This window comes from Chionomys nivalis, chromosome 1 (assembly GCF_950005125.1).
Source record: "Chionomys nivalis chromosome 1, mChiNiv1.1, whole genome shotgun sequence".
Taxonomy (NCBI): domain Eukaryota; kingdom Metazoa; phylum Chordata; class Mammalia; order Rodentia; family Cricetidae; genus Chionomys; species Chionomys nivalis.
The window spans coordinates 140,390,588-140,414,483 of NC_080086.1; the positions used below are offsets into that span (position 1 = coordinate 140,390,588).

General features: G+C 42.7%; 1 pseudogene; it reads left to right on the plus strand.

Annotated features, from left to right (window-relative positions):
- The first annotated feature begins 6,348 nt into the window (after positions 1-6,348).
- Positions 6,349-6,753, plus strand: LOC130885238 (60S ribosomal protein L32-like; annotated as a pseudogene).
- The last annotated feature ends 17,143 nt before the right edge of the window (positions 6,754-23,896 follow it).

Genomic DNA, 23,896 nt, shown 5'->3' on the forward strand with positions numbered 1-23,896 from the left:
TGCTTTTTAACGAGTGAGTGGATTGGTCTTTCAGATAAGGTATCTCTATGTATCCCAGGTTGCCCTGGACTTATAATCTTTCTACCTTAGCTTTCTGAGTGCTGGGATTAGCAATGGTTCTCAACCTTCCTAATTCTGCAGCCCTTTAATACAGTTCCTCATGTTGTGGTGATCCCTCCCAACCATAAAATTATTTTATTGCTACTTCATAGCTATGATTTTGCTACTACTATTTTTGTAATGTAAACATTTGATATGCAGGATATCTGATGTGTGTGACCCTCAGATTGAGAACCAGTGGATTATATTGTGAGCCACAGTACTAGTGGATTGCATAGATTTTAATACTTGCCTGTTGTATTATTTCCTTGGTCGGGTGAGGAAGTGTGGCAGCAAGCAGAAGACGTGGTGCCTGGAGTTCAGGTTGAGGCATCACATCCTGAGCTGCAATCACCAACCAGAGAGAACTAACTGGAAATGTCACATGGCTGTGAAGTCTTAGAAACCATCCTGTGTGACATACTCTCCACAGCAAGCCCGTAGCCCCTAACCTACTGAAACAGTGCTGTCGATGGCACACGTTTCAAGCACCTGAGCTTACAGGGGACATTTTCATTCAAACTGTCGCGGAAGTCTTCCCATTATAGACCACCAGGCCACTTGTGCTAGAGTTTTTATTCTGCTAAATTTGGTCAGCAGCCAGGAGCCAAGGGTGGGCTGAACACTGCCTTTATCTACTTGCTGTTCTCTTCTGACCAGTTTCTCTCATTATATCAAAAATATTTTTTAAATACTGCTTTGTTCCATATTCCTCTGCTTTGTTTTTTAAAATTCAGAATTCCCAGAGAAGGCAGTATGTCGTAGTCCTTAGGAATGGAAGGCTTGTCTAGGTTTTCTACCCCATGAATGGCCCATGTGGAGGCTTTGCAGTAATACAGTGGTCAGAATGTGATCTTGTCTCCTGAAACAGGTTGGAATGGACCAGGTGAAGATACGGTAGGTACAAGGTACACGGGCAGTTGTTTAATCTGCAGCTGCTGGGCTGTCAGTCAGCCAAATGAAACAGACGTCACTAGTGGGCAGACTGCTCTCATTCCTGGCAGTCTTGATAGTGGTTAGTGCCTCAAGGACTTGGCAAAGGCACCCACTTGTAAAACTTAGCTGATTTATTTCAATGGACAGTATTCAGTGCTACAAGGCGAACCTGACTAAGTTGGTCACTTCTTAGTCATTGCTGCCATCTGGTGTCTCTCAGAGGAATGAGTTCTAAGTGATCTTAACTGGCTTTTTAGGATAATGACTCTTAGATTTTCAAAGGACCAGCAGGCTGTGGAGAAGAAAGCTGTCATTCTGGTAATAGTGCGGATGCTGTGTGTTTGCACCACTAATAAGCTGTTACTGAATATGTGTGTGTGTGTGTGTGTGTGTGTGTGTGTGTGTGTGTGTGTGTGTGTGCGTGGTGTCATCCAGTTAACTGTTTGATACAACTGACTTCAGCTGTTGACACCATGGGTCTAGTGTTATACAATGGGTGTCATCTTAACACTCCTAATGACCCTCCCCTGTCTTAGTTTACAGTTGCAGTCTCAGGCATCTGGAGGAAAGATGGGAACATTCTAAGGAGGAGAAAGAAGACAAACAAAAAGAATATATTTGATGAACAGGAAAAAGCTGACACTGTGCAGGAGTTGTAAATACTTGAGAGGTTTGGATGTGGTGAGTCCCTCAGGATAGGCAAAGGTAAAGGTAAATATATTTTACATTGCCGTATTAGAGATTGTGTACCTATTATTAAAAGTAATTGAAAGAATTTTTTCTTACAAAAATATTGGCAATGCTCTAGTGGGATAAAATTCAAAGCTTCAAAGATCAACGTGGCTGTCAAGTAGAGAATTTCAACAAGGATGTCTCAGAGGTTGGGATGAACTGGCACCAGAGGAAGAAGTGTATGTGCAGGTCTGAACTTGGAAAAAAGAATCAACAGAATGTGGATAGGAGGTTGGAGAAAGATGTTACTGGTGATGAGGGTGAAGAAAGTACTGGTTACATGGGAGCATGTGGTGCAGTTGGGCAAAGTTTGGGAGGTGAATTGACGTCACTTAGTCTATTTAGCAATTGTAGAATTTATATGATAAGAATTAGTGGCTTAAGATGCTGGTCAGAGACTCCAAAGAAACTTCAATGGAAGCAGGAAACTTGAAGAGTACAGCACTCCACAAAGACCAAGTTTGTGGGGGCATTTAGCCTTTTGTTTTATTTTTCTCTGTAGCTTTGGAGCATGTCCTGGAACTAGCTAGACCTGGTACTAGCTAGTAGACCAGGCTAGCCTCAAACTCACAGAGATCTGCCTGCCTCTGCCTCCCAAGTGCTGGGATTAAAGTCATGCACCACCACAGCCCGGCTCTAGGTTAGTGTTTTAGTTAGGGTTACTATTGCTGTGATGAAACACCAAGAACAAAAGTAATATGAGGAGGAAAAAGTTCATTTAGCTTACATGTTTGAAATCACAGTCCACTGAAGAAAGACCAGACAGGAACTCAAACAACTCAGGAACCTAGAGGCAGAAGCTGATACAGAGACCATGAAGAAATGCTGCTTATTGACTTGCTCTCCTCATGGCCTGTTCAGGCTGCTCTTATAAAACTGGCATGACACCACCATCATTGGGCTGGGTACAACCCCATCAATCACTAATTAAGAAAATTTAAGGTTTGGTTCCTTGCAGTGATGGAGGTGGTTCTTGTATTTTATCTGTTGCTTTCATTGGTTAACTAATAAAGAAAACTGCCTTAGCCCATTTGATAGGCCAGCCCTTAGGTGGGTGGAGTAAACAGAACAGAATGCTGGGAGAAAGAAGCCGAGTAAGGAGTCGCCATGATTCTCCCACTCCAGACAGACGCAGGTTAAGATCCTCCCTGGTAAGCCAGCTCGTGGTGCTATACAAAATATCAGAAATGGGTTAGATCAATATGTAAGAGCTAGCCAATAAGAGGCTGGAACTAATGGGCCAGGCAGTGATCAAAAAAATACAGTTTCCGTGTAATTATTTCGGGGCATAAGGTAGCCATGTGGGCGGCTGGGTGCCGGGGACGCAGCCCTGCCGCTCTTATTACAACATTGCAGCAATGTCCAAAGATAGGAAGTGAATGTATTATGAAGTCTCTGACACTGTTTATAGACTAGCAAATTGATGAGATATTAACTCATCCCTTGATGAGTTCATAATTGTATGGACTCAAAACAGGCAATGGAAACTTAGGATACAAAAGTCTTAAATGCCCTCAAGCTTGCTTGCCTACAGCCTAGTCTTATGGGGGCATATTTTCAATTGAAGTCCCTTCCTCTCTGATGACTTTAGCCCATGTCAAGTTGACATAAAACTAACTAAGATAGAATAGTGTTGCAGTTTGGACCTGAAATGTCTACAAAAGTATCAACGGTTGAAGGCTTGCTTCCCTGCAATAATGCCCAAAGGTGAGAAATAATTGGGTGGTAAAGTCTCTGATGTCATTAAATCTAACTTTGTTGATGGGTCCATCATTTTGGGGGTTCCCAGGAGGTGATGGAAACCTAGAAGACAGAATCTAGAGAATGGAGTGGGTCCTTGGATGATGGCATTGGGGTTGTCTTTGCCTTGCTTCTTCCCTTCCTGCTTTCTCCACTTCTGGCCTCCAGAGGGTGAGCAGCTTTGCTCTACAATATGATTCCTCTGATGATTCCACCTCCCCATAGACTCTGAAACCATGGAACCATCTGACCATGAACTGAAGCCCTGAGTCAAAAAAGCTCTTCCTTCCATAAGTTTGTTTCTCTCAGGCATTTCGTTATAGTAACAGGGCACTAACACCCCAAGTTCTGTAAAAGTAATTTCCAGAAGCCAAGATCTTCCATCCATGGGATGTCACATCAGTCAACGCAGATAGGGAAGTACTGCTTGAATTTAGTTACATGTAATTCTGTGGCTGCTTCTTACATAAAACTTGTAGTTATTAAAAGAGACAGGAACCACAGAATCTGGAGATAGATATGAAAATGACCTTAGGAGACAAGCAAGATGCCTCAGGAGGCAAGCAAGATGACTCAGTGGGTACAGGTACGTGCCACCAAACTTGACAAACTGAGTTCAATTCCATGGTGAAAGGAAAGACCCGATACTCTCAAGTTGACCTCTGACCTCTACACCCCTGCTGAGTGTTCATACACACAAGTAATAAACAAACAAATGAATAAATACAATTGAAGAGAAAAGGGGAAAATGACCTTAGGAAAATATAATCTTCCTGGTTTGTGTCAGGAACTGGTTGGAACCAGCAAAGCCCAGGGCCTTCAAAGGTTGCTTAACAAAACAGAAGTTAAGCAGAGTGATTGTTCTTTATTATTTCTTTAGAATATTCAGGAAATAAGCTGTCTATGTTAGCAGTACATGCACAAGCCTGGCTCTTATTTTTATTTACTTTTTGAAGCACCAGTCTTTCTGTCTTCCACTGAATTCTTTCCCTGCCCTCTAGGCTAGGGAAGCCACAGTGAGCATACATTCCCTCTCAAGGAATGACAATCTACTGTGCAGAGAGCTTCAGAACAAAGAACAACTGGCAAACCATGCAAAGAGGGCTGTGCATGGCTCGGGAGAACAGGAAGAACTGCTAACTGTGGCACCTTCCAGGAAAAAAATCGCGCAGGACCATGGACCTCTTTCCCTGGCTTAGCTGCCATTTCCCACCCCAGTGCCATTCCCTACAAGTACACCAGTTTCCTTGCCCTCCTCACTGAGCGCATTCCCTCCTGGTTATCTGATGAGCATGCGTTCAGAGATTATATATCAACTGCCATGACGGAAGACAAGACATTCTCCTTATAGGCAGGTGAAAGGCAGGCTGGCATGACACCAGCTATAGAAGCTGACTAGAGGAATCCTAAAGATAGTGAAAATGGGTGTGATTGAAAAGACCCCGAAGAGTAAGGCTTCCCCCTCCTATAAGTGGCCTCAGGTGGCCAGGGAAGATGGATCACGACTCTCTCGAGTCAGAAGACCCTACAATATTATGCGAAACAAGAGGTTCAAACCTTCATGTTCACTCAAGAACACCTGTGAAACTGCCCAGGCCATCAAGACTATGCATATCCAAAAAGCCACCAGGTATCTGAAATAATTGGAAGAATTCATGTGTTCCATTCAGATGGTGGACTGGTGAGGATAGTAAGTGCACCTAGAAGACACAGTGGGCTGGAATAGGGTCCATGGCACCAAAAGAGGGCTGACTTTTTGCTGCACATGCTTAAAAATGCAGAGAGTACTGCTGAACTTATGGGCTTAGATACAGATTCTGTAGCTACTGAACATTCCAGCGAATAAAGCCCCTAAGATGAACCAACAAACTTACAGAGCTCATGGCTGGGTTAACCTGGCCACACTGTAATCATTTTCGCTGAAAAAAAAAAAAAGAGAAAAAACCAGAAGAGGAGGTTACACAGAAGAAAAATACATCCCAGAAGAAATTGGGAAATAAAAATATGTGGCATGGGAATAAATTCGTCATAAAATAAATGCAGATAAAAGTAAAAATAGAATGTAAATCAGTCCAAGCTGGGAACATTTGATTTAAAGAAAAGTAAAATAAGACTGCAAAAGATATTTATTATTGAGGGAAAGAGGTGGGAAAACAATGTTGAAAAATGACTAAACAGATGAAGTTTAAGGTTAAAACTTAAGAGTATAAAAATGTGAAGTGAAAACGAGGCAAAGGATTGACGATTTAAGACATTCCATGGAATCTAAGTTATAAAATTAAGAGAAAGTCAGTAAATTTGTTTACCAAGAGTTTATATAAATGATTCAAATTTCTCAAAAATTATATCTAGGAAAGACAAATAAAGAGCACAAAAGTAGGTGAGAAGTCACAGTGTCACAAAATGAAACTAAAAGACCTTAAATTGCCGAGTTCAGTAGATTATCACCGTTCTATTGCTGTGAAGAGATACCATGATGAAGGCAACACTTACAAAAGAGAGCATTTAACCAGGGGCATGCTTACGGTTTCTGAAGGTTAGCCATGATCTTTATGGCAGGAAGCAGATAGGCATGGTGCTGGAGCAGTAGCTGAGAGCTTTGCATCCTGATCCACAGACAGCAGACAGGAGACTGGGCCTGGACTAAGCTTTTGGAACCTACCCCAAGAGACACATCTGCTCCGACAAGGTCACATCTCTTAATTCTTCCCAAACAGTTTTACCAACTGTGGACTAAGCAATGAAATATGAGAACCATGCTTATTTAAACATCACATGCTTATTTATACTCTTCTTCCTCGGCACTACCTGCGAGGTGGCTGCCATCTCCTTTGCGGCATCATGGCTGCACTCCAGCCTCTGGTGAAGCCCAAGATCGTCAAAAAGAGGACCAAGAAGTTCATCCGGCACCAGTCAGACAGATATGTCAAAATTAAGCGAAACTGGCAGAAACCCAGAGGTACTGATAACAGGGTGTGGAGAAGATTCAAGGACCAGATCCTAATGCCCAACATTGGTTACAGGAGCAACAAGAAAACCAAGCACATGCTGCCTAGTGGCTTCCGGAAGTTTCTGGAATGTCAAGGAGCTGGAGGAGCTGCTGATGTGCACAAATCTTACTGTGTGAGATTGCTCACAATGTTTCCTTCAGAACCAAGAAGCCATCAAGCCATCGTAGAAAGAGCAGCACAGTTGGCCATCAGAGTCACCAACCCCAACACCAGGCTACGCAGAGAAGATGAGTAGATGGCTTGCATGCATGTTTTATTTGTGTTTAAATAAAACCACAAAACTACCAAAAATAAAAAATAAAAATAAGCACCACATGAATATAAAACGGAACAAAACAAAATTACAAATTTGACAACTAAATTGTTAAATTTAAGTAAAATGCATGAGTTTGATAAAACTTTTTCTTATTTTATCTTTGTGTGTATATTTGTGTGCATGTGTGTATGTGTGTTGTTAAGAGTGTGTCTAAAGCTATGCACACTCATGTATGAACTTGCAAATGGAAGCCAGAGGACAACCTTGGGTGTCTAAAATCCCAGTGTTTTTGTTTTGTCTTGTTTTGTTTTTGAGACAGGATCTTTTACTAGCTTGGAGTTCACCAAGAGGGTAGACATTGGGACCATTTGATCCGAGAACTGCCTGTTTTTATCTGTCTCTACCTCCCCAGTGCCTAACTACAAACACATGTCACTCTGTCTGGCCTTTTCTACATAGGCTCAGGGCCTCATGCTAGCAAGGCAGTTTCCTGAAAAATTTAACTCTCTCTCCTTGCTGAATGTTGTTACCACTGGACCAATGCGTTTTTATTTTGATCATTGAGAAAACTGTCTCAATAAATAAATATATGGAAATTGGTTTTATATTAGCAATTCTCCTTATGTCTTTGAACTCTTTTTTTTTGGTAATGTGTCCCCAAATGAGCACAAAAAAAATAGCATCTGTCAGCTTAAATAGATTGTATTGTAATTTTTTTGTCATAACTGAAGAAATGGAAACTACGTGTTTTAGAAAAAAAATTTACAACCTGGGCTTCTGAAGTAACTACTTTCTTAATTTTTAAAGTATACAGATACATTTTATTGCAATTCATCAAATGATTATGTATACTAATGTATGTATATGGAAATATCACCTATCTGTTAGCTATATAGTCATTTACTATGTGTCTTAGTTAGGACTTTATTGCTGTGAAAAGACACCATGACCATGGTAACTCTTTTGAGGAAAACATTTAAGTGGGAAGCTTATAGTTTCAGAAATTTAGTTCATTATCACCATGGGGGGACTTGGCATCATACGGACATGGTGCTGGAGCTAAAATTCCTACATCCTGACCTGCAGGAAACAGGAAGTGGTTTGAGACACCAGGCATGGCTTGAGTATATATGAGACCTCACAGCCTGCCTTTACAGTGACACACTTCCTCCAACAAGACCACACCTACTCCAACAAGGCCACACTTCTAACAGTGCCATTTCATTTGGGGACCATTTTCTTTTAAACCACCACAGTATATATGGAAAAATGCATGTTATAATACTCTTACATCAACACTATTTTTTTTCTGTTACTATATTATAGAATGATCTAGTATCTGACTTTTTAACCTACATTCTTCTAATATATTACAAAGAATTCTATCGAAACACTGCAAAGTGGGCTCTGTAGCATGATTAATAAATATTCAGAGACAGATATTGGGGTTCAACATGAAGATGAGAAAAGTAAAGCAGTCAGCCACTGGCTCTTAACGTCTACCTCAGTCTGAAATGGCGATCCTGTCTCCATGAATCCTCAGAATGAGACTGTGTCTGAGAACTGTCTTAAGGGAGTGCACCACTACCGTCTGGTTTCTATGGCAAGCTAGTGTGGCTACTAGGATTAAAGGTGTGTGTCATTGCTGCTTGGTCTCTAAAGCCAGTGTGGCTGATTTTCTTTTCTGATCCTCAGGTAAGCTTTATTTATTAAAATACAAATGAAATGCCACTACAGGGCTCCAAGGCATGATGATCTAAGCCTTCATCCATGCTATGTGTCCTGTGTTCACCAGTGGTGTGTGGCCTAAGCCTTCACCAGTGCTGCATGTTCTATGTTCACCAGTGCTGTGTGTCCTAGTCCTAAACCAGTAATGTGTGTTCTAAGCCTTCACCTGCACTGTGTGCCTAGCCCTACACCAGTGCTGTGTGCCCTATGTTCACCAGCATTGTGTGTCTATCCCTACACCAGTGCCGTGTATTCTAGCCTACACCAGTGCTGTAAATCCCTTTACACGGCTGATGCTGGAGAGCGAAAAGCCCTAAGGAGGCTCGTGTGCTTCCATTTCTTCATATCCAGAAGCTTCTACACCTGATACTTTGTGAGAAGGATCCATGTGTGAGGTGTGAATGGAGGAACTGGGAAATGAAACTATGCAGCAGGTAGATGGAGTCTCAGGCCAATCCCTTTGAATGGGGGAGAGAGACAGTGTAACCAAAAACCAGGAAGAAATTGCTCAAGTGGTCTTACCATGTGCCCCTCAGGAAGTTGATGCTGATTGTAGCGGTAAACCTTCTTTGAAGACTGCTGTCTGAAGCAGGCGTTTTGACGCCTGGTTGACCTTCTGAGATGGGCATGTGTCTTCCATGAATCTGCATGTTTTCTTCTTAACTGGGGGACGGTGACACCGACTGAATGGTCACCAAGTTAATTTACCTTCCACATATGTGGACACTCTAATTCAGAACCCAATCATGTCAGCCTCTGACTGAGTTCTGGCCAAAGGAGGGTGAGGATAATAACCCCGGGCACTGGGGTCTGTTGAGCACTCTCCAAAATCTCCAGTTAAGTTTGTCCCAGAACAAGGATAAAGGCCCATGAATCATATGAAGGAAAGGAAGAGAAGTCATGAACTTAATGACTTCTCTTCTCAAGGGAAGACAAGGGCTACCAGAGGACAAGAGTTTAAAAACTCAAGGGGAGGCGGTGCCCAAAGGGTAGGTCTTTTGGGATTCTTTGCACGGTGTGGGTTTTCTGGTTTACATGACTGCTCTGGTCATTCTTGCTCGTGATCATAGGGGTGGAGTTAGAAACCTTCCTCTTTGCCACTGGGTTTTATCACATGCTAATGCAGCAGCCTTTGTGCAAGGCTTCTAGATACCATCCTCCACCCTACTCCCCTGCCTCAGCTTCCTTCTGAGAGCTGAAGTCCCAGAAATCTTTTGTGGTAGCTAAGAGTGAGGCTCTGTCCTCTGTCATTTTAAAATCACTTCCTACTACTGATGGTGTAGTCCCTGCCAAAGAGAAACCACAAAAGCCTCCCTGTTCTATCTCATAGTCAGAGAGGATTTGCATCCCCTGTCGCGGGACTTGCTGAAATCCACTCATTGCAAGCTTGGTCTGAAGTTGCTCTATCCTAGAAGACAAATACTATATGAAGAAGTTAAAAGCATGAGGCCCAGCTCTCTCCTCCAGTCAAGTAAGATGCCCCCTCCCAAAAAAAATGTCAAGGGGATGATAGTGGCCCCAGACCCTACCATAGTGAGGAAACAGAAAGCCAAAAAGGTGTTAAATCCTCTGAGAAAAGGCCTAAGAACTTTGGCACTGGGCAGGACATCCAGTCTAAAGAGATCTCACTTGTTTCCTCAAATGGCCCAGGTACCCCAGGCTGCAGTGACAAAAGGTTCCTCTTGTCTCAGAGTACTTCCTGCTGTTAAGTCATTTAGTCAAGCCTGAACCGACAAAGGGCTACCCAGCTGTTTAAATTTGCCTACAAGTACAGGCTACAGACAAAACAGGAGAAGATGCAAATCCATTGGCCTGTGCTGGGAAGAAAGCTGCTGGCAAAAGGGATGTCACAACTAAGAGACCACCTCTTCTTCAAGCAGAGGTCAATACAGTCAGCCGGATTGATTGACTACTGTGCAGACTCATTGAGCAGGTGAACTTTCTGCCTGGCCGTTGTCACTAGATGGGGTGCCCCCATTGCATCGTCAAGAGAAAGGTGAGGCTGGGGCAACTGGTCCACAGGAAGACAGGCACCACTGCTGCCTTCACACAAGTTAACTCAGAAGACAAGGACGTTCTGGCTATGCTAGTGGAAGCAATTGGGACGAATCACAATGACAGATACAATAAGATCTGCTGCCACTGGGGAGGCAACATCCTGGGTTTTAAATCTGTGGCTCACATTGCCAATTGGAAAAGGCTAAGGCCAAAGAACTAGTCACTAGACTGGGCAGGCACACTGCTAAGTTTTCTGTACATGAAGATAATTACAAAATTATCTTTCGAAAGACCCCCCCAAGTAATGTGGTTTTGCAATGAATGGCCCCCAAAGAAAGGTCAAGAGCAGGAAAGCGTCACCCAAATTTTACCCTCGAGCCATTTGTGTGTAGTTTGCTCACAGAGGCGAGGTTCTTGATTAGTCTCTTAATGCTGTTTGACAGAGCGTTCTTACGGTTTTATATAGAGAATGAGGAAAAACACCCAGGTCCAATTCCAAGAAGAAACCTAGTGGGAGAACAGATGAAAGGAAACTAGTGTGAGATGTTATACTTAAGGATTATACTAACAATGCCAGAAAAAAAAAATAAGACCAAGATCTAAAGTAAGATGACACCTGCTGGCAGGTGTGTAAAGCTTTGCTTGTAAGAAGCTAAGACATTGTTTTGTTGTTGGAAGAGAATTTGTACGCCCTGACATAGTCCACTGGTATAAACAGCACATCTGGAGGATGCAGAGAGCCGAGAGAGAGAGAGAGTTTTGTTCTAGAGAGTTTCTTGAGTTCTAGTAGTCTTGTTGTGGTAAACATTTATCCACTCTGAGAAAGTGTTAGCAAACACAACAAGACATTTATTTCCTTGACAAGGCTCATCTACAGCATTGCTTTAGCTGCTAAAGTTTTTATGCATCCTACATAATTACATGTTACAAGATTTAGCGGGATAAATAAACCATGTGTCTAGATAGCTTCCCTAAATTTTAAACAAGGACTTCTAATACTATCTATGCCCTGCTACTTAGCTATGTATAGGGCAATTACCAACGCTAAGGATGACAACAATAATTCCTTTGATGTGGAAGCATTCCCACCAACACTTGGATACAAAGTTATTTAAAATGGGGTCCTAGGCTATTGATATATTTTACCTGTCACATGCAGAGTTACTCGAGATACCTCAGTTGATTTTATGTGATCACTTACATGAAGTGGGGGCTTCACTGAGGAAATCTGGGTAGCCTCAATATTTAAGAGCAGTCATCATTGGGGTTGGAGCCCCACTGTCTCTTCAGGGAGTAGGATATTCCTTACAATACTTTCTTTCTTTGCAAAGGGGCAAAGTCTTGTTTCTTAAGACTTTACAGAGGGAGGTCTTTTTCTATCTCCTGGTTTTCTACAGTGAAAATCCTCCCTTGAGCACTCTCTTTCATAAGCTTGTGGGTTCTCAGAGGTGTAGGTTATTATCTGCCTGGGAAAATACATTAAAGGGCAAAGTGTAAAAATTCGGCTTGTTCTTGGGTCTATAATGAGTGATTCTGGGACCTTAGAACCATATAATTGTATTTTTATTGTTGAAACACCTAAAAGTTAAATTTAAAGTTAACTTGAAGTGCCTGGGATCCCTACAAAGTCTGTGCTTCTGAGCCAGGATGTTTAATGGATTCAAAGTAGAACATTTAAACCTCAGAGACACAGCATCTAAGTTGATCATTAATAAGGCTCATGTAGATGTCCAGTAAGAGCAAAAAAGCTCACAAAGCGATGCGTGTTAGGCACGCTTTTTGTGTGCTAAAGGAAAGAGACCTTTCCCTGGGAAGAAATGGTAGAGAGACCTATGCTGCTACCTGCTGAGCCTTCACGCTGGCCTGTCAACAGCTGTTTTCTTTTTTTTTTTTAATTTAAATTCTTTCTTTTGTTGAAAATAGATTATTTTTTGTAAAATGTTTTCTGTTTATGGTTTCACTTCACCAACTCCTGTAGTAGGGCTGTGGGCCTCTTCCCACAGCCCGGCTCATGGCTGCCTGGCTAGCTTATGCCCCAAAATAACGACACACAAACGGTATCCTTTTAAGCACTGCTTGGCCCATTTCTGTTCATGTATGTAGCACCCCAAGGTGTGCTTACCGGGAAGATTCTAGCCTACGTCCATCCTGGGTCAGAGCTTCATCGTGTCTGCTCTGGAGAGGAGAGCATGGCGTCTGTCTCTCAGAGGAGCTGCCCTGCATCTGAGCTCACTTCCTCTTCCTCCCAGCATTCTATTCTGTTTACTCCACCCACCTAAAGGCTGGCCAATCAAATGGGCCAAGGCAGTTTCTTTATTAGCCAATAACCTTCCTCCATCAAACTCCTCCCAGAGTCTCCACTTGGCCCATCACCTCCAAATCCACACCTGTTTATTCTCTTATTAGAAAACAAGTAGGCATCTAAAAGTTAATAATAAAATAAAATAAAAACAGACAAACGGGTGCAGAACAAGATAAGCAGAAGAAAAAAAAAAGATCCAAAAGGCATAAGAAACATATAGTTGAGGCTGCACATGTTCACACAAAAAAATCCCATAAAACCCACAAAACCAGACATCATAACATACATGTAAAAGACCTATAAGAAGAATAGAAAGAGTCATGTGACAGCAAACCTCCAAGAATTCGTTTGAGTTGGTTTTGTGCTGGCTGTATACTTCTGGGTGTGGGACGTGCCTTTAAGAGTGGTTTGTGCCCAGTGAGACTCTGATGAAGAAAGCTAATTTTCATTTGAGAGCAGTTATTACTGGAGAGAACTTCTGGGTTAGGGAATGGGTGCTTGTGTGCACTTCTCTCAGCTCTGGGACTCCATCTGGCCCAGACCTGTGCAGGTCCTGTGCATGCTTTCTGAGCCCTAATGTGCTTAGTAGGCCTTGTCTCCTTGATGCCTTCCAGCCACCTCCAGTTCTTAAAATCACCCAGCCTCCTCTTTGAGGGATGCCCTGTGCCCTGACGGGAGGTACCCCATTTAGGACTAAGTGTTCTAAAGTCTCTCACACCCTGCACACTGTCCAGCTGTGGGTCTCTGTTTGTTCCCATCTACTTCAGGAGGAAGCTTCTCTGATGATGGCAGAGCAAGTCGCTGATCTATGCGTATAGCAGAATGTCGGTAGGGTCATTTTATGGCTACCTTCCTTTAGCAGAACAGCAGTGTGTGGTTCTCCTCTAGGTCCTTAGTTTATATAGTCTCGGGTTCTTGGCTGTCTGAGCAGCGTTGAGGATGGCTTGCATTTCACGGAATGGGCAACAAAGCCAATCAGCTCTTGATTGATTATTCCCACAAGATTTGCCTCACTATTACACTAGTGCATTTTGCAGACAGATCACCACTGTAGACTGAAGGTTACATAGCTGGATTGGTGTTTATCCTTCTCCTTTAACAGCTGCACAGGGCCAATCTAGGCCCATTGAAAGTAGGGGACAGTTGTGAGGCTTGGACAATCTATGGGGGCACTGGCAGTGAGACCAGGCTTTATCCCTAGGGCTTGAACTGGCATCTAGGAGCATATTCTTTTTGGAGGGATACCTTGCTCAGCCTAGATATGGGGGAAAGGCCTTGGTTTTGCCTTGAAGTGAAGTATCAGACTTTGTTGACTCCCCATAAGAAGCCTTACCCTTTCTAAGATAGGAGGTGAAGAGGGTGGAGGAAGGTTGGGACAGGAGAAGGGGAGGAAATAAGAACAGGGATGGCTATGTAAAATGAGAAAAGATTATATTAAAAAATTATTAATAAAAAAATTTGAAAAAAAATCAGCGTGCAGAGGACCTTCCAGTAGCATGAATATTAGTCAGTATGGATGAGGGCTCTAGGTGTGTGTCAGTTGGGATCCTTCATGTTTAATATATTGTGTAGGTGTTGCCTTTAGCAATAGGGACTTATCATCCATTTGCAAAGAGTGATAAACAGCCTTACTAATAGCCTGGGTTGTTTGGAGGTTCCCATGGGACCCCTTTGGTCAACAACTTGATCATAGATGCAACCCATTCCTGGAAATGGAGGCTTCATTTGGTGATGAGAGATGTCCAGTTGGTGCGCCATCTTCCTGTTGTTTGCAGAGTCCATTTAGATCTCCTTAATATATTTTTCAGGAAGCGTCCATTGTATTAAGTTACCATACAACCCTTCAAATCTCCAGCACTGCATTGGAAGTCTAAAGGAACTGAAAACAAATAAAAATAAGAGAGACAAAAATAAAAGACCTCTGAATTGAAGGAGGTTTCTCTCTTACCCATGACAAAGCCCTCAAGAAGACATTGGCTTAGAACATCCCCCAGTTCCTTCAAAGTACCATTTATCCTTGGTGAACCTGAGCACAGCCCTCGGAGGGTTAAAAACACTGCTTTGAGCTTCCAATCCTTCTTGCCCAGGCTGGAACCATGACTTGCGTTATCTCTCCCAGGACCACTTCCGTTATACTCTAATGCAGTCCTTGCTGTGGTACATCCTTGAGGGGTTTAATCTGGGTAGAATAAGAGTCACTCCCAACGGCTCTAAAGACCCAGTTGCTAGGTTTGTAAGTGAAAATGCTGGCTGACAGAGCAGCTCTGGTCTGCTTGTTTATCTCCAAACTGCATCCAAAGTACAAATAGGCTTTATTATTATTATTTTTTTGTTTTGTTTTTAAAGACCTTCTCTTCAAGGGAGTGTCTTATTACCTGTGGGACTCAGTCCAGGCTTGGGACTGCATAGAAGGGCCCTGTGGTTAGGAAGGATGAGACAGTTGGAAGCATACAAAGTGCAGCAACACAGACTGGTGCGGAAGCCATGGAGCAGAGCGAGCTAGGAGCCCACCATTGACCCGTTGTTCAGGCTTCAGTCTCATTCGGTAGCTGGTCTCACAAGACTAAAACCCTTCCTTTGCCCAGCATGATATTTCAGGGAGAAAGTCCCATTTCTTTAGAGTCCATTGTCTCCACAATCTGATGGACTGAGAGGTACAAGTGTCTCTTTAGAGCATCATCATCCTGTTCCATCATCTTTGCATTTTAGGGTTGGTGGAATAGAGGAGCATGATGTTGGTATTATGCTGCTAAATTTGCTGGTTTCTAAAATGCCATAGAGTTTGATTTTTAACATTTTATTATTTGCATAATTAACTATAAAAATTATTTATGTGCAAAGACTTCTATAAAGGCATATTCTCTTATTTATGTGTGAACATATATATTTATAGCCAGCTAAAATAATATCTTTGTTCCACAACCTTGTAGTTGTTAAAAGTAATAAAATACAATGTGGTTGTTATTGAACTCTAGTGCCTTTTTCTTTTTTTTTATACATTAAACCTATTTCTGTATTTATTTCTGTATTTATTTATTTATTTATTTATTTATTATGTATACAATATTCAGTCTGTGTGTATGTCTGCAGGCCAGAAGAGGTCACCAGACTTCATTACAGATGGTTGTGAGCCACCATGTGGTTGCCGGGAATTGAATTCAGGACCTGTGGAAGAGCAATTGCTTTCTTATGGATCAACTGCATCCAATAATAGCTGGAATGATTACATTATAAAATGTACATAATTTAGACGCTCACCTTCCTGGACATAGATAGAAGACCCTCGTCTTCCCGCAGGGCAGAGAATTTGGACTGCTCTCCAGTATCGAGAGGGAGGGAGAATGGTGTAGGGGGAGGAGAAGAGGAGTGGGCATAGGGGGAGGGGACTGGGGGGAGGGGGCAATATTTGGGAGGAGGGGAGGGAAATGGGAAACGGGAAGCAGGTGGAAATTTTAATTAAAAAAGAATAAAAAATAAAAAAAATGTACATAAAGTTCATAATAAATGCAGTGGGGTCGAGTAACCATGGACTGAAACCATGAGCCACAGCCAATCTTAATGCTGTGGCTCATGGTTTCTATGACACCTGCTTTCCCAGGTGAATGTTCCATTCATTGTGCCTGTTCAGTGAGGATCAAAATCAGGATACGCTGGAATGGTCATTTCAGAGAAATGACTTCAATTTAGGTTCAGACTCATTTTCCCACAGTGACTCTGGAGCCAGCTGAGACTTTGATGTGGAGTCTGGAAACTCTAGCCATGACTCTGAGAGGTCAGTTCAGAGTACCGAAAAGCTGAATTCCTAATTCTGGTTTTCAGATGGGACAAATCTACTGAATATGAACAAAAAGACACTAAACTAGGTTAATGGTTCTGGTACTCAATTATTTTTCCTGCAGCTCGAGTTAAAATTGGAAGAGTTGTTGTAATGATCATCTAGCCTGTAATTAGAGCCCTGACTGCATTAAGTAGCCACTTTTTAAACCGCCTAGAGCTCCAATTGGTCTGGCCCCGACCTCTCTGTCAGTTCATAGTGCTGTCACATTTGACCACACTTCATTTTTTTTTCCCACAGAGCTTCTTCTCCCAAAGCAACTCTAATAATTTGAAATTTCACCCTGGATATCTCTCTTAAACACACACACACACACACAACCTTCATGACATTTTATTTGGGAATTATAAAAAGCAAAATAACCCTTAACATTGCCTAAGGATTGCACTACTTTGAGATTACGAATTACAAAATCAGTTTATCAAATAATAAAGGCAATAGCAGGAGGTTAGAAGTGTAATGTGAAAATATATCCAGCAGGTGGCACTGCTGTGTAGGAAGAAAAGTTACACTGTGCCAAAAGTCATAATAGAGGCTGGCATGTGGTGTTCCTCGGAAGTCAGCTGAAGAGTCTTTAACCCTTCCAATCTCTAGGCACCGTCTTAGGTACGGATGTGATGGCTCAGTGGGTGTGAGACAAGGTGGTCTGGCTTAAGGAATCTACAGTCTTAGGGATTAATGTGCGTCTGTCTGCCAGGGACCTGTCTTGCTGATCTTCTAAAAAGGAACTGAAAAATCAATTCCATGACCAGTTCTATATCAAATACTGACCATCAGAGTTTGCCATCCTCATGACAAAGAAGCCTAAAGGCAAGCTAGAAATGCCTTGACATAATAATAGAATCAAAATAGCTTTTGCACCGTAGAGACTGAAGATGGAGGAAGCTTTTTACTGCCGTGGGTAAAAAGGGCAGGAGCAGAGGAGGCGTTTCCAAGGCAACAGTGGGAACTCCACCATAATCATATACGATGCACGTACTCATATAAAGGGCTTTAGGGTTAGGCACCCTGAGAATGTTCAGTTGAGCCAAACTGTCCTGAGCATGCTCAGTTTAAGGTTCGAATTAAAAGGAATGATCGCAGATGCATGATAGGGCACACTTAGCTCAAAATTATGGAGTACAGATTGGGTGGTTAAAATGATGAATGGGAGCATACAGGCATGGTGGACTCACATCATAAAACTCCAGCCCTAAGTAAAGACTACCTGGTGGATGTATTACTAAGGCCTTAACCCTGAAAGTACCCATCACACTCAGCGTCTGGTAAGCACTGCTCTGTGTAAGACCTGGAAGAGCGGGCGATCGCTTGGCTTTGTTGTTGGTGTTTGTCTCTGATGACTGTATGTACAGCATCATTTTTCTTGCCGTTGTGGTCCTTCAAGGATGCAGAAGAAAATAAGACAAATTACGTGCCCTGAAGTGTGGATCCAGGAAGGAAAAGAAAAATGGACCGTCTATATTCAGAAGCAGACTTTCTGCTTCGTGAGCATTGCTCCATTTCCCATTGACCAACACTCGGAACACATGGCAACAGCCATCACTCTCTCTGGCAGGTAAGGAAACCGTGGTTCAGAGTTCACAACCATATTGAACATTCACCTGACTAGTGACAGGTGAACTGGGAGCTCCAACTCCAGTGGATACCCTGTGGCAAATATGTGGCTTGGGAGACTAACATGCATTTGTCCTACGTACCACAGTGATGTGCTTTCCAGTGTTAGCTGTTGCACTGGCTGGTTTTAGGTCAACTTGACAGAGGCTAGAATCATCTGGGAGATGGGAACCTCAGTTGAGGAAATGCAATCAGACTATAGGCTAGTCTGTAGGGCATTTTCTAATTTAGTGATTGATCAGGGAGGGTCCAGTACCTTGTGGGTGGTACCATCCCTGGGCTGATGGTCCTGGATTCTATAAGAAAGCAGGCTGAACAAGCCAAAGGGAGAAAGTCAGTAAGCAGCCCCCCTTCATGGTCTCTGCATCAACTCTTGCCTCCAGGTTCCTGACCTGTTCGAGTTCTTGTCCTGACTTCCTTCAATAATGAACTGTGATGTGGAAGTGTACGTCAAATAAACTCTTTCCTCCCAACTTATTTTTTGTCATGGTGTTTTATCACAGCAATAGAAGCTCTAACTAAGACAGATGTGAAGGAATTATGAGTCACTGAGGGCTCTTGGGACAATGAAACACTGATTTGGCTGATGCAGGGGATTCTGCATTTCCAGTGAGTTCCTTTTTGATAGCAAAGGTGCTGTTTGGAGGTCCTGCCTCTGAGGAGCAAGGCTTCCATCCTTAGCGGCTCCTACGTCTTTTCATTGTCTTAGATCTTGAAGCCAAAAGCAATTCACATTCTCTTTCTTAAGCAGTTAGTTCTAAACAACCTAAGTTTTTATGTTCTAACTCTAACGCTTAGCAGTCATCTGAAAAGCTATATGTGTATACACATATAGAAAGAGAAAATAAGATGTTGCTTTCTCTTTAGCTTACTACAATTATTTTCTAATGGGATATAAGGTCCATGAAGCCCTTACTCCTTGAGATTTGAGCCATCAGAAAGAATTTTGTGCTGGTTATAAACGGGAAACTTATACACACACATGCACACACACACACATGAACACACATATGCATGCACGTGCACACACACACACTCCCTACTTCCTATCTCTCACCATGTAAAGTCCTACACTACGTTAGAATTCTGTATCACGAAAGCAATTACCAATTGTGGGCTCTTAACCTGGGCCAGAACCACGAGCCAACACTTCTCTTTTCTTTGCGGTGTGAAGTCTCAGGCATTCCATTTACTAATGAAGAAGGGTCCGAGACAAGGATCACACTCAAGAAAACAAAACCAAAACTATGTGTATTTGCAAACAGCGAGTGATAGTTTTGTGAGCCCTAAGCCATGCAGAACATCTCAGAAAGAAGATGCTTCATTTTTTGTAAGTCTGCGATAGTAACACACCAAGAGCCTACCACTATTTCACTTTATCAAGTCCAATCATTTGCTCCTATTTGAATTTTGACAGGGATCACAAATATGAGGCATGTGCAGGCATTCTGATCTTCTCACAGGAGAAGATTCCACAGCAGTTATTCCTTTTGAGCCACAAATGGGTCCATAAGCTTTATGGTCAGCTGAATTTTAATTATGGGAGGACCCCGTACCCTGTGGAAATGGCAATATTAAGTTACCAAGGTTCATTTTAAGCTATGTACAGGTGAGATAAAAACATTTGCTAATTTTGTTCTCCTTGGTTCTTGCGGTCACTGGTGATAGGCTGAGTGGCCATCTTTGTGATTAACAGCCTCTGGCCTACTGTGAATGAAGCAGCAGTTTGGAGCTTAGGTTTCATTTCTTCAGGCCCCATGTGCTATATATAATGAGTGGGATTCAAACTTTTGAGTTCTAAGACTCTTTTGCTTAAAAAAATAAGTGGGTAACTTCTAGAACAAGGACTCACACAGACTCTAATGGATATCTCTCAGAAACCCTTGAATTATTTTCTTCCCTTTGAATCATAAAATATGGCTGGTGCCCCAACAGCTCCTTCTCCTGAAGCAAGGTAAAACAATGGGAAACTATCGATGGAATGTGGGAAGGGAAGAGGCCCTTCACCCCCTGGGGTCCAATTTAAGTCCCTTGCTGAGACAAGTATTATGACATAGCTGGCTAGAGACCTCTGCAAACATACGTAGAAATCATACTTTCTTCCTGACATGACAGCTGGCGGACAGTGCTCTGGATAGGAGATCTTTCTTAACCACTGTGTGACATCTATGCAACAAAATTAATTGCATCTCTACATTTTAACCGATGTTTTTGCCTCAGTTACACTTTTTTCTGCCTACCAGTACCCACAGATCTTATTATTTAAAGGAAACCCTCATTCTGACAAGGAAACATGCAGACTGATGCATTTTTCCTGCTTCGCCCTTAGTTATAGATCATCTCCTTTAAATGAAGCAAATCCTCCAGCCCGCAAGCCCTCGCATGGCTGCTGCTCTGCTCAGGGTACAGGCTGTTCTATGCTCGACTCTCCTCAAGTCCCTCTGCCCATTTTCCTAGTTAGTAAACTCAGTAACATTGCTTCCCTCAGATGTATCCTGAATTACTGCTGTGCTCTGAGGTCCTGAGGGGTCCTTGAGTCTCTGAGGAGCTGTGTGCTTGCTACTGTGGGCAGCAGCAGCCATTTTGGGAACCTCGTCATCACCATAGTCTGACTTGTACTGAAAGGACCACAGTGAGGACAAATGGAGAAGGCTTGAAGCAGAAGCCACGAGATGCTCACTAAACTGCTGGTTGACCTTAGCAAGTGGTCAGCCTCCTGGGACCCTTTCTGACTCAAGAGAGACCACCTTAAGCTAACCTTCAAGCTCATTCTGACCACCTAATATCTATGACTCTCATTTTCTAAAATCATGCCTCAACCTTTCATGAGAAGAAGCTGTTGAATGAAGGGGCTGGGTCTTGTTCACAGTCAGACCCACCATGACTTCCTCAATCGTCACTCAGGGAAGAGCTGTACACTAAATGCCTTTGAGGTTAGCTGTAATTAATTCCCAGTGTTGCAATAATTCTATTGTTTCTATAACACCAAAATCATTTCTATGCATTAAAGATGAATTTTAGTTTGAATAGCCAGGGTTTGAATAGTCTTTTTTTGTTTTGTTTTGTTTTTATTTTGCTTCGTTTTGCTTTTGACGAAGATCGGGGTCCCCAGTGGACTATTATATTTCAGAAAGGCAAAACTATAAATGCTACCACATGAGGTTTTACAAGCAAAAGCCTGGTTTCCAACTACAGAATAAATGCTTATTTTCTCAGCCAACTTGAGCGAGTTCCTTGGTTCTCTGTGTCTCTGTCTCATCTGTGTGACGTGAGTCATAACGGCTGTTCTCTCTCAATGAGGAGCATCGAAAAGATACTGGATGTGAACATGATCTTTGAAATCGCCTCCTTCATACTTTTTTCATTGTCCCTGCCACAGGGAATTGACTAACTGTACAGTATGTCCTGTAAATCCTTTATCAATGAGTGCCTCTCTGCCCAAAGCCACTGCTTTGGTCGCGGGGCTCAGATGGGATGCAGGTGACTGGAAAGGAGCCATTAGGGGAGAACAAGGAGACACTCAATCTCCATGCATTTGAGAGCCAACAAATTAGACATCGTAAGTCAGTTTATCTCATAAATATGTATGTGTCCTTCGGGACAGAACCACTCACTCCAATCCAAGAACAAAAGAAAGTGGGTAATGGTGAGACACCTAGAGGTTCTTGAGATAACCTTACAGACCAAGTTACCTTTACAAATGAAAATTCTAAGGTCAGATCCTGAGGTTTTCCCCCAGGGCAGTAGAGCACTTCTATGTCCATTTTGGTGATGGACAAATCTCTTCCCTCTTCCTCTACTCAGCAGCCATCTCTCACTGAGCTGAGGAGCCTCCGGGCTTTGTCAACCCCCCCACTCCTTTTTTTTTTTCTGAGGATCAGATCCAAGAACATCTGCCCGGTGAATCCCCAAGGGCTTTTTATTGATTTTAGCCATGTTAACTGTCAAACATGAAACAGAACAAACAGAAGTTGTGGGAACGAAAAACTCTAAGTCTTGTCAATTCGTGGTTAGTGTCCTCCAGGGAACCAGAACCATTAGTACACACACACACCCACCAGCATACAAACACACAGAGACGGGGCTGAGGCAGAGAAAAAGGTTTCCTCTCAAGCACTGTCTGCTGGCTGAGAGTCTCCAGTCTTTCTTCTGTCCAGTGCTTCACTTATTTATGTTCTGGGAGGCGATTTCTAGCAGTCCATCTGGGGCTCCCAAAAGAATAAACATTCGGTCTGTTGTCCTTCAGTTCTTCTTCTTGTAGACCCAGCTCCTGCAAACATCTGCCGGTCTACTGTTACTTTCTCCATGATGTCCTTACCTGTCCCCTCCGCCCCCCAGCTTAGCTCACAGTCTACCCAACCAGCCTGACTTTAGCTTCTGAAACACAGATCACATGGGTCATTACCATCTCTAAGCGTGGAAGGCTTCATTAGCTGCAAGTGTCCTCAATTCACCCAGTACAAAACTGTTTTTATGGAGGAGGCAGAGAGAAACTGAGTCATCTGTTGCCACACAGGGGAAGAACTAGTGAATGACTGGGCTTTTTTATTTTTTAAGATTTCATTATTTTTAATTATGTGTCTGTGTCGCAGGTGGTTGTGGGCTGTTTTGTGTGGATGATTGGCACTGAACCCCGCTCTCTGTAAGAGCAGCCTGTACTCTCAGGTACTGATCCTTTTCTTTCCCCCTTTTGGGGATGGGACAGTTGTTCTTTACACCTTACTAGTCTTACTATAAACTCTCAATGTATATGTCCTTTCTAGACATACATTTGTGTTCTCAAATTATGTTTGCATGTGCTTTGTATGATAATCCCGAAGGAAAATTTTAAGTACTTTGCATCCTTCAATGGGCTCAGTCAGAACAAACCATTCTCCCATGTAGCCATGAATTTCAGATTACAGGGCGAAGCTCTCCTATGTCCCTTTATTTCAAGCACTCTGTGCACGCCTTATCCTGGTTTCCTACTGCACTGAGTTTTCGGGATGGAACTAGTCTCCTCAGATCCCAATTCCTGGACAACACAGTCTAGTATTTGAGCAACCTGTGAATCTAAAACCCTTGGAAATAGTTCTTAGACACCATTGCCTGAAGGGTTATAGGACCACATGCTTCCAGAAAAGCTAGAATGGCTAAGGCTCATGGGCCTTCCCACTTGTGTGATGAGGCACTGGCAGAAACAAATACAACATGGCAAGTTTTGCTTATTCACTTACATGCCTGCACTTTGAACTGTGGTCTCAAAACCACAGAGCAGAACTGTACCCAGAGTCAGGAGGTCGTGTCTTGAGTCTGTTAGTAGACAGTTACTAATCTTAGAGAGGTCATTTTCCATCTTTGTTTCTCATTTTCCTCTTAGGGAAAAAGGAAGGGAAAGACAAATAAGCATTAAGGGCCTTAAAAACATTCACACGAGGCTAGGGAGATGCTCAGTTGTTAGGAGCACTTGTTGCTCTTAAAGAAGACTGGGACCTGTTCAGCACTCACATGATGGTTCAAAACCATCTGCAACTCCACTTCCATGGGTTCTGATACCCTCTTCTGATCTCTAAGGGCACTGTACACACATGTGGTATCCATACATACCTGTAGGCAAAACACTTATACACATAAAATAAATCAGTCTTTAAGCAATCACACAATTT